The sequence below is a fragment of the Dysidea avara genome, chromosome 3 (assembly GCF_963678975.1).
Source record: "Dysidea avara chromosome 3, odDysAvar1.4, whole genome shotgun sequence".
NCBI lineage: Eukaryota > Metazoa > Porifera > Demospongiae > Dictyoceratida > Dysideidae > Dysidea > Dysidea avara.
The window spans coordinates 39,866,146-39,878,872 of NC_089274.1; the positions used below are offsets into that span (position 1 = coordinate 39,866,146).

General features: G+C 37.5%; 1 protein-coding gene across 2 annotated transcripts in view; it reads right to left on the reverse strand.

The window, feature by feature from the left end:
• The window catches only part of LOC136250953 (uncharacterized), a 48,161-nt gene extending 45,848 nt beyond the window's left edge, over window positions 1-2,313 (reverse strand). Inside the window, exon 1 of one of the 2 annotated variants that reach the window (XM_066043305.1) lies at window positions 2,203-2,313. The gene's annotated coding sequence lies outside the window, so the exon portion shown is untranslated. The remainder of the gene's footprint in view (window positions 1-2,202) is intronic. The other variant, XM_066043306.1, reaches the window with a different exon arrangement.
• Between the last annotated feature and the right edge of the window lie 10,414 nt (window positions 2,314-12,727).

The following is a 12,727-nucleotide window of genomic DNA, read 5'->3' on the forward strand; positions in this document are numbered from 1 at the left end:
TAGACTTCTGCTCTCACGCCGGATGTACATACTTGATTATTGTGGACTGCTTCACTGACTGGCCAGCTGTTATCTCCTTGGACCATGGTACTACATCCACACAAGTCATTACAGCTGTCCACCAATCATTTTGCCGCACAGCCATACCAGATATGATGTGGTCAGATGGAGTTACATCTAAGCTATTTAATGACTGCTCGTTGCTGGGACTTTGTACATAAAGTCTCCTCTCCCCACAACCCCCAAAGCAATGGGAAAGCAGAAGCTACCGTAAAATCAATGAAGAAATTACTACACACCTGCTGGATTGGGAGATCCCTTGACCACGAAAAGTTCTGTCGAGCTTTGCTACAGTATCGTAACACTCCCAGTAGGAAGGATGGACTATCTACTGCTCAAAAATTATTGTTTGGGCACCCTGTGCAGGATATCCTACCAGCTCATCATCATGCATTTCTACTAGAGTGGCAGCGTCCCATTGCAACAGCAGCAAGACCACCTTACATCATCTGCTACCTTCTACAACCAACATGCCCATCCCCTGTCAGACATCACTATCGGATCACATATTGCCATCCAAAATCCACAAACTAAAGTTTGGGACATCTATAGCATTGTTACTGTCACAGCGCCGCTACTACATCAAAACCAAGGGGGGGGGGAGTATTAGTTCGCAATCGTCGCTTCCTTCATTGTCACCTACCAACATTAATTCCAACCATCAAGTGACACATCACCCCCTATACCACAGCCACTACCCCTACGGCGATCATCCCGTACCATACATCCCACACGAAGACTCATTGAAGATCCAGATTGGAACTGACTCATATATACTGTGTGTATAGCATTTGTGGCAGTGTACCCTCCCACAAACACTTGTCTGGGGGGAGGAAGATGTAGGAACTACGTAGATATTCATATTTAGACTATTTATAGTTACATTTGTAAGTAGGACTCGAAGTAGGATGACATGTGTGTGGATTATTTGGGTACTAATTTGTTTACACTAGATAGTTGTGGGTTGCCCATAGAGAAAACCTGTTGAAAATATACCTTGACCACTTGATTTTGTCTTAAAAACAGCCTTGATTGCTTGATAATTTAGCACAAATTCTCGTTTTGTTTGCAGGCTAGCTTAATCACCACTTTTTAGGACGTCTTGATTAAAGGTGGACCGATACCAGTGGTATAGGTATCGGATCGGTATCGGTAATACAAGGTACAGATACCACAGTAGACACTCACCATTTTTATTTAACCATCTCTAAGCTAAGTTTCCAGTAGCTAATAACTTAGTTGAGCTAATCAGTAACTTAACAAAGTAGCGAAACAAAGCCTTTGTTACTCTTTTCCAAGTATTGCTGCAATTGCTCCGTGTGTATTCTAATATATTAGAACACGTGAATCCTTTGTAATTAAATGGTAGTGCAGTTGTTCCTCAAGAAATAAGTTTATGACTACTTGGCTTGCTTTTTCATGAAAAGGTTTGGTTGATAAGCTGTAACAAACATTGTACAATTATCGGCCGCCCACGCAATCAATTGCCTTATCAATAAGCTTACAAGAAAACTAGCTACCTCGAATCAAGAAATTAGTAATCTACTAGTAATCTACCATGATGTTTATCATGTTTAGCTGTTATACAATGAATATTTTAAAACTTGATTGAACTGAGATCAATCAATTACTGTGATATTTTAATAGCTAGCTATGTATCACAACAATGAAATTTCTATAATAAACTTGTCTAGGCTTCAATGTATAGTATCGGTATCGGTAAATAATTATACTCGTATCGGAAATATGGGTAAAAAGTGGTATCGGTCCATCTCTAGTCTTGATCAATTGATTCAGTGCTAATTTACCTCTTGATCACTTGATTTTGATCCCGGTCACAGATGGTTCTACAGGACTATCAGTAGTGACTACCCCTTCTTGGCCGCCACCTTTGATACCACATCTTTTTCATACTAGCTAGCCGGCTAGTCTATGGTCGGGAGTATACAAAATAGACGCTTTTAGCTTGAACATTTAATAGTAATCTTTACATTAGGCTACAGCACTCGTAATGAATGAACAGTACACGAAGACGAACGACTTTGTAGTTTCAACTGAACCTGGCTTTGCGCCGCGATTCTACGCCATGCATCACGCGCCGAAATTAGGCACATAATTTAAATTACCTCATAAATTACTTACTCTTTGAAGTATCCATTGAATGTATGTCTTGTTCATATGATAATGATCATGATTTTGGTTTCATCCACACATAAAAATCATGCCAGCATCACTGAGTCACGTGCGACAACACATTCCTCAGTCGAGAAGGCTCGGTAAATAGATAATGAATCGATGACGACTGAGGTTCAGATTATTGCCGTATCCTCAGCCTTCACTGTAATGAGGATAGAATTAATTTAATATTGTTGGATAGTGTCGGGGTCGTGTCTGGCTCGTCGGAGCCAGCGGTGCGAGCGGTAAGTTTGGTTAGCTACACTGTTAAAACTTAGGTGCTACCATGACACCTATGATTTTCTAAAAAAAATCAAGGGGGTGTTGTTGCAACACCCCTGAAAATAATTACCACCATAAGAGGTTTATAGTCACACTTGTTGGGTGTTACCATTTTGTAAACACCCTTACTGTGATTGTTCATTGGAAACCCTAAACAGAGGTCTAACACCTCATGATAGGGTGTAATGTACATGTAATCGCATACAGTTACTAACACTGCTACACTGTAAAAATTTAGTAGTGAATTGCTCTGCCACAATACTCACTACTTTTAAGTAGTGACGTTCACTACTTTTTGTAGTGAACGTCACTACTTTTTGCAGTGAACGTCACTACTTGGTGGTCAATGTAGTGACGTTCACTACAAAATTAGTAGTGAACGTCACTACACAAAAATAGTGAGTATTGTGGCAGACATTAGTAGTGACGTTCACTACATTTAGTAGTGACGTTCACTAGTTTGTTTTTACTGTGTAGAAGTGTGGCAGAAACACTTGACTGCAATTTATTTATGGGCCAAGTGATTTATCGGCCCCCATGACAACAGCACCTGCCCTGAATCATCATGCAAGATGAACACCTGCAGTTTCAAGTGAAATATAATAGCTATTAACAGTATCAGATTTTACAAAACTGATACAAATTTCACATCAGACAAAATCAAATACCAGAGTATTGCCATACTACCATACTAGTTCATGGTTTTAAGCTCAAACTACTTGACGCTGGCTTTAATGGTGGAGGTGGTGTGAAAAGTTAAATGGAAATTTCTGGCCTTGGTAAGGTTGACTGTCTTGGGTTGACAGGAATTGGTGGATGGCCTATTTTAGTTGCCCAACATATGTGACCGGGCCTGCGATAATAGGGCATGTGGGCACATGACTTTTGCCTACTTTTTCATACTTTCATCACACATAACATAGTATTTAATTGGCATCATAATGCAAGTTACAGAATGGAAATATATGTTTCCAGCACTGAGATATGAGCTGTAGAGTGATAGGGTGTAGTTTGTGCCCACATGCCCTGTTTTCGCAGGCCCGGTCACATATTATTCTGTGTTGATAATTGCTTTTGCTGCATATATACCAGGCACTTAGGAGCCAGCACAGCTCTGTAACCTCATGCATGTCTGGATTTCAATTGCAGTCTTTATTTCCCACTCCTCTACAGCCCACCTTCCACTCCTTTGTGAGCAGCTGTGATTCTACCTCCACTACAAAAAAAGTGTCATGTGTATGCGATATGCTCCAAACATGTTGTACATAGCGTGAACTCCTGTGGTGTATGTGATGTGTAGGAGATGATAGTTCAAATTTGCCTCATTAAATAGCAAATGTGAACTATTATCTCCTACATATTACTTACCCCACCTAAGTACATTTCATGCATATCACATTTAGTCGCTGACTGCACTTGTGGACTGTGCTGTAAACAGCCCCTGAACACCAATCAAGACATTATCTAATTCATCACATATGCACAAATATGCATTTTACTGTAGTGAGCTAGCTAGCTCACTCATTAAAGTTATCTGATTTTCTTTCTTATTTGGCAGGAATACTACAAGTATCTGAAAGGTAATAAATTGATGCATCTCTGGTGTAATTTCATATGTGTGCTTTGGCAATTTTAAATCTAAACCATTTATCTCAAAACTTCTAAAATAAATATGTGACCGGATTTGACAAAACAAGGCTTCTACACACATCCAATTTTCTGACTTTAACCAGCTGTAACTTGACTACTCAGCAAGCTATTGGCCTAACATTTACACAAAGTCCTTCCATAGCATAGTAAAATACCAGTTCAAAATTGGAAACTAATGGCATACTCCTACATAATGAATGAGTTATGGTACTTCAAAGTCATAAAGTGGATGTGCGTGTAAGCCTTATTTTGTCAAATTCGGTCATTAATATGGATTGGTTTTCCAAACAATAGCTGCATAAATGCTTTTACATTGTGCTAAAGGAAATTTGTTTACTATGCATGAAGTGCTGCACTTCTGTATAATTATGATAATCAATACAACTATATTTCATTGATGAGGTGTAATGGGTACACCCTTTGCACCTACAAGGGTGTTTCTGTGAATGAAATCCCACAATTAAAAGTTTCTTTGGTAGTTACGTTATAAGTACAAATTGCAACTTACATATAAAGTGTAGAAAGACAAGCAAGTAAGTGTACTTGTAATCATGTTGAATTACTGTATTTCACAGGTCATAATATGTGTTTCCTAAATATATCATCAATGAAAATGAAGGTATAGGAGGAGATCCACCCCCACGAAAGTGTTGGAAATTAACAGTGTACCCCACCACACACCCTGGACTTACACCTCTTGTAGCACCTTTACACTCTGGTGTTATATTTCTTGCAGCACCTTAGCACTCTTCTTTCACACCCTCTAAGTGTCACCACAGCACCCTTTTCTAACACCTGAAGGGAGTTGTTTTTAAACATGCAACTGGACACCCCTAAAGGTGCTTTTGGTACACCTGAATTTTAACAGTGTACATACACTACTGGAACATTTTGTTGTGAAAATGTAATGAAGTGGGTCGTGAAATTTTACAATTTCGCGACCTGGATACTGAAAAACTATTTGATTAGTTAAATCAGTTGTGTACTTAACCTACACTACTGTAATTAATTATCACTGAAATTGTATGTATGTATGTATGTATTTGATTGTACCATTTGGGGTTTTCACCCCCTGGGCAAACCAGCTGAGCTGACTGCCCAGTACCTAATCTTAAATCTGATGAAATCATATCTACGTCTATGATGAAATGATCTTGAATCATTTTTTCAGTAGTAGTGCAGCACCTAAGACCCTGTAACTGAGATAATCGTTCACTTTTTGATAAAAGCATCAAATTTTTAAAGGAATTTGTAGCACATGTACTAAGTGATTTTAGAAGGGGAGGCATGTAAAAAGTCCTTTGGAACCCTACTTTTTGGACCTTGACAACAAAATTATTTGTTTACATGGAAAACAATCAAGTTTGAAGGCTGGATCTATAGTATTAGACCAGTACAAAGCTTGCAGCTGCAATATGATGGCCCACTAAAATGCCACATGAAACAAATTGTTTTCTCAGCCTGGCAGTAAACAAAATTACTGAAAATGCTATTTTCAAGGGGTTTTATTAAAGTTTCGCATTTCCAATGCATGCAGTTCTGTAGTATCATGTACAAGGATCATCCTGATGTGTATCATTTCTTTATTGAAGGTGTATAACAAAAGTTATCGAATGAAGTTTTAATTGGTTATAGGTGGACATAAAATAATTGGAATATCAGAGTATATACCAAACAACAGAAGCGGATCTAGGATTTATAATAAAAGGGGGGGGGGGGTAACTCAAGGTACTAATCTCTTGGGTGGAGTTTGCGAAGCATGCTGGAACTAGGGGGTCTGGGGGCATGCCCCCCCCCCCCCCCCCCCCAGGAAAATTTTGAAATAAAGATGCTAAAATACTGCAATTTGGACATAAAATGCATATTTCTGTCTAGATATTTTATATACTGCCTTTAGATATATATATGGCTCTCTGTAGCATTTGGGTAGGTTCAGACAACCAAGCACATGATGCACCCTCTCACAATTGCATACATGAAAATGTTGAAACTGGAAAATTTTTGAAATTTGAATGATACGAGATTGAATCTGACCTGAATTAAGCACACCAGTACTGGTAATAACTACACAAGTAGATGAACAAGCCTTTTAAACTGACCAATGCACTTCATTGTATGTATAGGCACAGGCAGATTTGGAAAAATTCCATAACAGAACCAACTATTGTGCTTGCACTGCATGTTCTATTAGGGTAGTTAGGTGACTGTTCTATTAGAGTATCTCGATCTTGTACACCTCCAATGCTGATCCGGGTCCTTGTTACACAACCTTTAGCATAAATCCACCTTGGAAAGATGTTTATAAGGTGGGTTTATGGGTACTAAATTTGCTAAGACAAAATTTCATTATAATCTTCAGCATACTGATCAAGTAAAGCCTAAAAGTGAAGGGGGGAGGGGGGGCTTCAGCCTCCAAAGCCCACCCCCTAGATCCGCCCCTGAAACAACAAGGTATTTCTACAATACTAACTAGATTTGATCAACACTGCAAGAATAATTGCTTGATTTAAGCATATAGAGAGGGATTTCAATAATTTTATGTCCACCTGTAACCAATTAAAACTTCATCATTCAATAACTTTTGTTATACACCTTCGATAAAGGAATGGTACACATCAGGATGATCCTTGTACATGATACTACAGAACTGTGTGTATTGGAAATGCGAAACTTTAATAAAACCCCTTACCTTGAAAATAGCATTTTCAGTCATTTTGTTTACTGCCAGGCTGAGAAAACAATTTGTTTCATGTGGCATTTTAATGGGCCATCATGTTACAGCTGCAAGCTTTGTACTGGTCTAATACTAGATCCAGCCTTTAAACTTGATTGTTTTCCATGTAAACAAATAGTTTTGTTGTCAAGGTCCAAAAAGTAGGTTTCCAAAGGACTTTTTACATGCCTCCCCTTCTAAAATCACTTAGTACACGTGCTACAAACCCTATAAGAAATTTGGTGCTTTTATCAAAAAGTGAATGGTTTTGTGGTTTAGGAGCTGGACTATAGTTGTGAATTAGTTATGAAATTGGTACTGAAAATTCAATGAAAAAAATTCACATGTTTTTAATGGCTACTGAAAACCTAATGAAAATTTTTTTCACAAGTGTTTCATAGAATTTTCAGTATCAATTTCATAACTGATTCACAACTACTGAAAAAGTGATGAAAAATGATTCAGGTTCATTTCATCACAATTTAATTAGGTTTTCAGTACCCAAGTTGTGAAAATTTTAAATTTCATGACCCGCTTCATTACATTTTTCACAACAGAATGTTCCAGTAGTGATAATTAATTAAGTGACTATAAATATGTGTATATATAGTGGTATTATAATCTGTGGGTCACTAACATATTATGATGATTTGATGACTAAGATTAAGCTATATAGCAGTAAAGTAGCTAGCTAATGGTTGTAAGGCCATACTTATTTGAAAAATTATTGCTCGGATTTATTTTACAACAAAATAGGTCAGTCAGTAAGCAAAAAAGAGAAAAGCTGGCTAACTATAATTTTAGACATGTTTATGATTTCTGGTTACAAGCCATATACTATTTCAAAATAGATCAGTAGCTAAGTCACATCAAACCTGTATGCAGACCTACCTCCTAATACATAACTATTAAAAGCAGATAAACATAGCTAGTAGTTCAATGAGCACTGCACTGATGCTATCATAGATTTTTCTTAGCCAGGGGTGAGAAACATGCTGATTTTACGTTTACAGATAGCTAGCATTGTATTTGAAATCAAAATTGTACCAACTGACTGTTCTATTAGAGTATCTTCTTTTGCAGCACTTTTAAGGCATTATGTGATCTAAAATTTTTCTTTTCTTAGTTAAAATCTGCAAAATTGGGTCAGTCGGGTCCAAGCAACAACTTTTCAAATAGGTACGGCCTAATTGTTGAAAATCATGCACATCAGCAATGGCTTATTTAACATCATTAAATATAGCTATGTGTGCTCACCCTGCAGTCTCTAACTGGTAATAGCTACTAGTTAATTATAAAATAAAACCATGAAGGCCAGAATATATAGTAATATAGAGTAGTGGTGGTAGTTAACTTCAAAGCATTGCTATCACCTATAACCCTGGTATTTCACACTGCTATATATAACAGGGAAGGTATACCCATAAACTACAATTTTTCTATCATGTAGTCTATATGATCATTTTTTCTGGAACACTGTAGGTGTGTGTATTCTGAGACATACGGGAAGTACTATGAGATGCTGTGCTAGTGTAAGTTGACTATTATTGTCATATTTGATTATGGTAGCAGGAACTCTGTGGACAGTTAAAACAGATTGTACTTGTTTGATTTTGTATTATACACTTCATATCTTCATACTCTTTACTGCATAGTGGGTGGTACAAAGACAATCATTGAATACGATGTGGCAAGAGCTTTAACTTTTTAAACTGTTAAATCTCTTCTAAATTTTAAGAGCTTTAACTTAAATCTGATTTGCTTAGGTATAATTGCTCCTAAATCTGCAGGATTAACCTATGCGACCCCCTAGCTGTCCTGAAATACCAGTCTAAGATGCATTTGACATGTACCACTTGGACGTGGTTAAATGTATACATGCAGAATGTAGTAGTTATTGTGTGGTAGCTATATTGAATTAACCTACATATGCTAAGCATGTGAACATAAAATAGTTACACTGCAATTGACTGTAAAGCTTCTTAGGTCTTCAAAAATCTCTATAGCTACATGGATTGCAGCAAGAGTTAATAGTAAAAAATATATATATTTTTAGCTACATTGCTCAATCTCAAAATATTTAGGCTATACAATATATCTTACCATTTTGGATTAGAACACCAAGGGTGGATTTAGGGGGTGCATGGGGGGCTGAAGGACCCCTAAATATCAAAATACTCTAATAGAACAGTCGACTACTCTAATAGACCATTCACTTGTTAAAATTCTCAGTTTAAACAATTAAGAACAAAGACCAACTCCCAGACCCCTTGAACTTCAACTTTGAGCTCAAACCATACTGCTGTGCCCTTTATATGAAAGGTGGTTACCACTGCTAGAAACCGATGATTTCATTTAGCTAAAGTGGCTCACAAAATCTATTCAATAAGGATCAGTCAATATTATTGCCAAATTTGATCTTAGAAGGTAAACTTCCTGTACAGGCATGCCCTCAGACCCCCTAGATAAAGCATGCTCTTTGTGCTGCGTGTGCTTCTCATACTGCACCACTACTGAGTTGTGTCAAAACCATTTGCTACATTTTTTATCCCCCACTGTAGATGCCCCTAGCTTAGCACACCCCCTTGAGAAATCCTAGATCTGCACCTGGGAATTATATACATAGATGGGTATAAATAGCAGTGACGTGTGTCAGCATATGGCCAAGGAAAAGCTGGCAGTGTAGGAACATGACAGGCAGGTGTGCATTATTTAGTAATTAATTTAACCATTATAAATTTGTGATAAATTCAACAGTGTTGGATCTAAGATTTTCAAAAAGGTGGTTTCTGTAATATAATGTTGTTACAATATAGCTATGCAATAAAGATCGAGGGGTCTGGGGACATGCCTTCAAAATTTGAGACTAGCTCTGAGATCAGATTTTAGGCTATGCCTATAATCACAGCAAAAACTGAGAAGTAACTGTAGACAAAAGTTGTCCCATACTGTATCTTTGATTTCTCTATTAGAGTAGTTATTTGACTGCTTTATTAGAGTATCTTACTAAATGTAAAGAAAATAAGAATTGTTATTTGCAAGATGAACAGAAGGTACTTCTGTCGGTTGTTGGATTGCAGATCTTACCATTAGGCTTACAGAGCTTATAGTTACATTATCTGCATGTGTTATGATGTGTGCATTAAGTACTACTAACACACTGTATTTCACATAGTAGGGTCTAACAAATGAGAACTATGCAATGCTATATAATACACTAAAGTATTTTGTGACGAAGAAGATTATTGCCATCAGGAGCTTGCACCTGCAATGCTTATGAGCTCCTGTTGCCATAGAGAAGATCAGAGCATAAAAATCTTGAAAATTGTCTGGCATAATGTTCGATGTTTTGATAGCCTATTACTAGAAATGCCCCTTGGAGACTAACATGACATGGTATAATGAGCACCATGCATATTATTTAGTATTTAATTTCTGGCAAGGGCATTGCATTTGTACAGCAATAATATACAGAGGTAAGAACACCGTTACAGTGGAACAGTTTGTTAATAGAGGTTTCATTGTCATTTTTGGTGTCTAATGGTTGGTGTACTCTAGACACCATTATCATTTGGTGTCCGTCAGTGGATGTAGTCGATGTACTCTGGACACTTTTACCATTTGGTATGGGTTGAGTGTACAGAGGTGATATTTGGTGTCCAAAGAGGTGTATATTCAGGACACCATGAGTAATTGGTGTCTGAAAGGTGAGTGTACAGTGGACACTACCTCTAAGCATTACTGTATAGCAAAAGTGGACACCAGCATTTTTGGTGTCCATGCAAGGGTTCAGATGTCCATTTATTGTACTGCAGACACTTCAGTTTTTACAGTGTAGTCCAGCTAGCAAGCCCATGTACTACATGGATGGGCTTCCTTCAGGTCAGGTAAATACTTTGTCTACTTCTAATGTGGGAGACATGCTTTGTGTATAGCTATCAATTCCCCAATGGCTTCACACTAAAAATTCCAATTGCAAAATATTATACACAAGTGAAATTTATTTTAATACAATATCTCTTGTACATAGCTACGTAGTCACTGAAAGACTTTTTTAATCTGGACACCTTCCATTTTAAACTAGTGATATGTGCCATATTTAGGATTATTTGAAGGCTGCATACTCTGATAATTACCAAGAAAGTTAAGTTTGGTAATTCAAATATTTAGTGCACTTATCAATGTCAAGCCCCATCCCCCTCCTGGGAATAGGTGAGGATTTGTACATCTTTTGCTGGAACTTAGTACCGGGATTTTGTATTGGTACATATTTTTCATGGAATATTGAATAACATTAAAATCAGTTGTGTTCTGAACTTTTGCAGCGATTGTACTAGCAATTGTAAGCTTGTGTCTATTACATGGATGCTACACAAAGTCCCTATGTTCCCCCAGGGTGGTGGGTGTGTCTAACATAGGGCATTGTAAAAAATTTTGTCCGAGGGGATGAGCCTTTTGTACTATCTATTGTGCAAATCCCCACCTATGCCTGGAAAGGGTAAGGTGGGGCTTTGCATTGATAGGTGCATAATTAGCATTACATACTTTATATTACAGTTAATAAATTTCAGATGCATGTGCAGCCATGTATGATAGAGTCCCAAGTTGGATGTGCATTGCACACATTGAGAGGAGGTATAATATCATCTGGTTGTACATATAATACTGCAAGTGTTTATCAGACAACTACTACCAGTATTCTTCAACACTCGCCCCCATAAAAGGTTCATACAGCAAGATATTATCACTTCCTGAGTACAGCAATTCTAGCATTGGTGCACGTTGGAACTACAAATAGAGCCGGCTGTATCATTAGGTCTGAGTATGTAACAGTATGCCTCCCTATTTTTATTATGTACTCTTGATGATATTCATATTGCTAATTTCATTCACAATTCAAATTCTTAATTCAAATTCTTGTGCAGCAATATACTGGTAAACACTTCTAGACCACAGTAATGTATAAGTATCCAGCAGAGCTTTAGTACATTCATGTGCAGCATACCTGATGGAATTCTTACTGAATGTATAGTTCTAGTTGATCAATCAGAACTGCTCTTATATCAAAACTATCTAAGGTACACAGTCTAGCTTCTATATCACTTGAAGTAGCTTTGTTCAACTCAAAATAGAACCATGGTTGGGTAGGATTGCCACAACAATGACTAGTAATGCAGCCTGATCCATCCCACAATGGGTCGTCCAGGTAGTACACAGAGTGACCATATACATTAGTATTGTCTGATTCGCAGTAATAGTTTGCTCCCACAAAAGAGGGTGGAGCTGGTCCTCCACCAACAGCACATGGACAATTCCACAAATTACTTACAGCAGTATCATAAAATCCTCCAGTGTAAGTCCAAATGTGTTGTCAAGGGCTATAATACGTTATTGATAGACAATCAGCATAAGAGCCATCAATAGTGTGATGGTCATACTGGTAGCCATAAAAGCCAACAGTGTGTCCCTTCTGCTATCCTCTTGCTCTACCACACACTCTTTGGTAACTTCTTCTGTACGTAGAGAAGTAGGTAGATGAACAAATTCCCTCATCAATTGTGGTATCATTGCCAACACGTCCACAATCCTTTTCTTAAAGTCATCTGTATTTTGTGCTTCAATTGTTGTAGCTGGGAGGCTGTTCCATAATTTGATAGTGGCAGGAAAAAATGAGTGTAAATAAAGATGATATAGATTGGAGTGGCAATGCAGGGATTGATAAAATATTGTGACTATATAGCGTATAGCTAAACATAATAACAAGAGTGTTAGTAATTAACATTGTGGAATCATTTCAGGAAAACATTATTGCATGTCTGAGAAACTGGGTGGATGGATCAGCCCCTG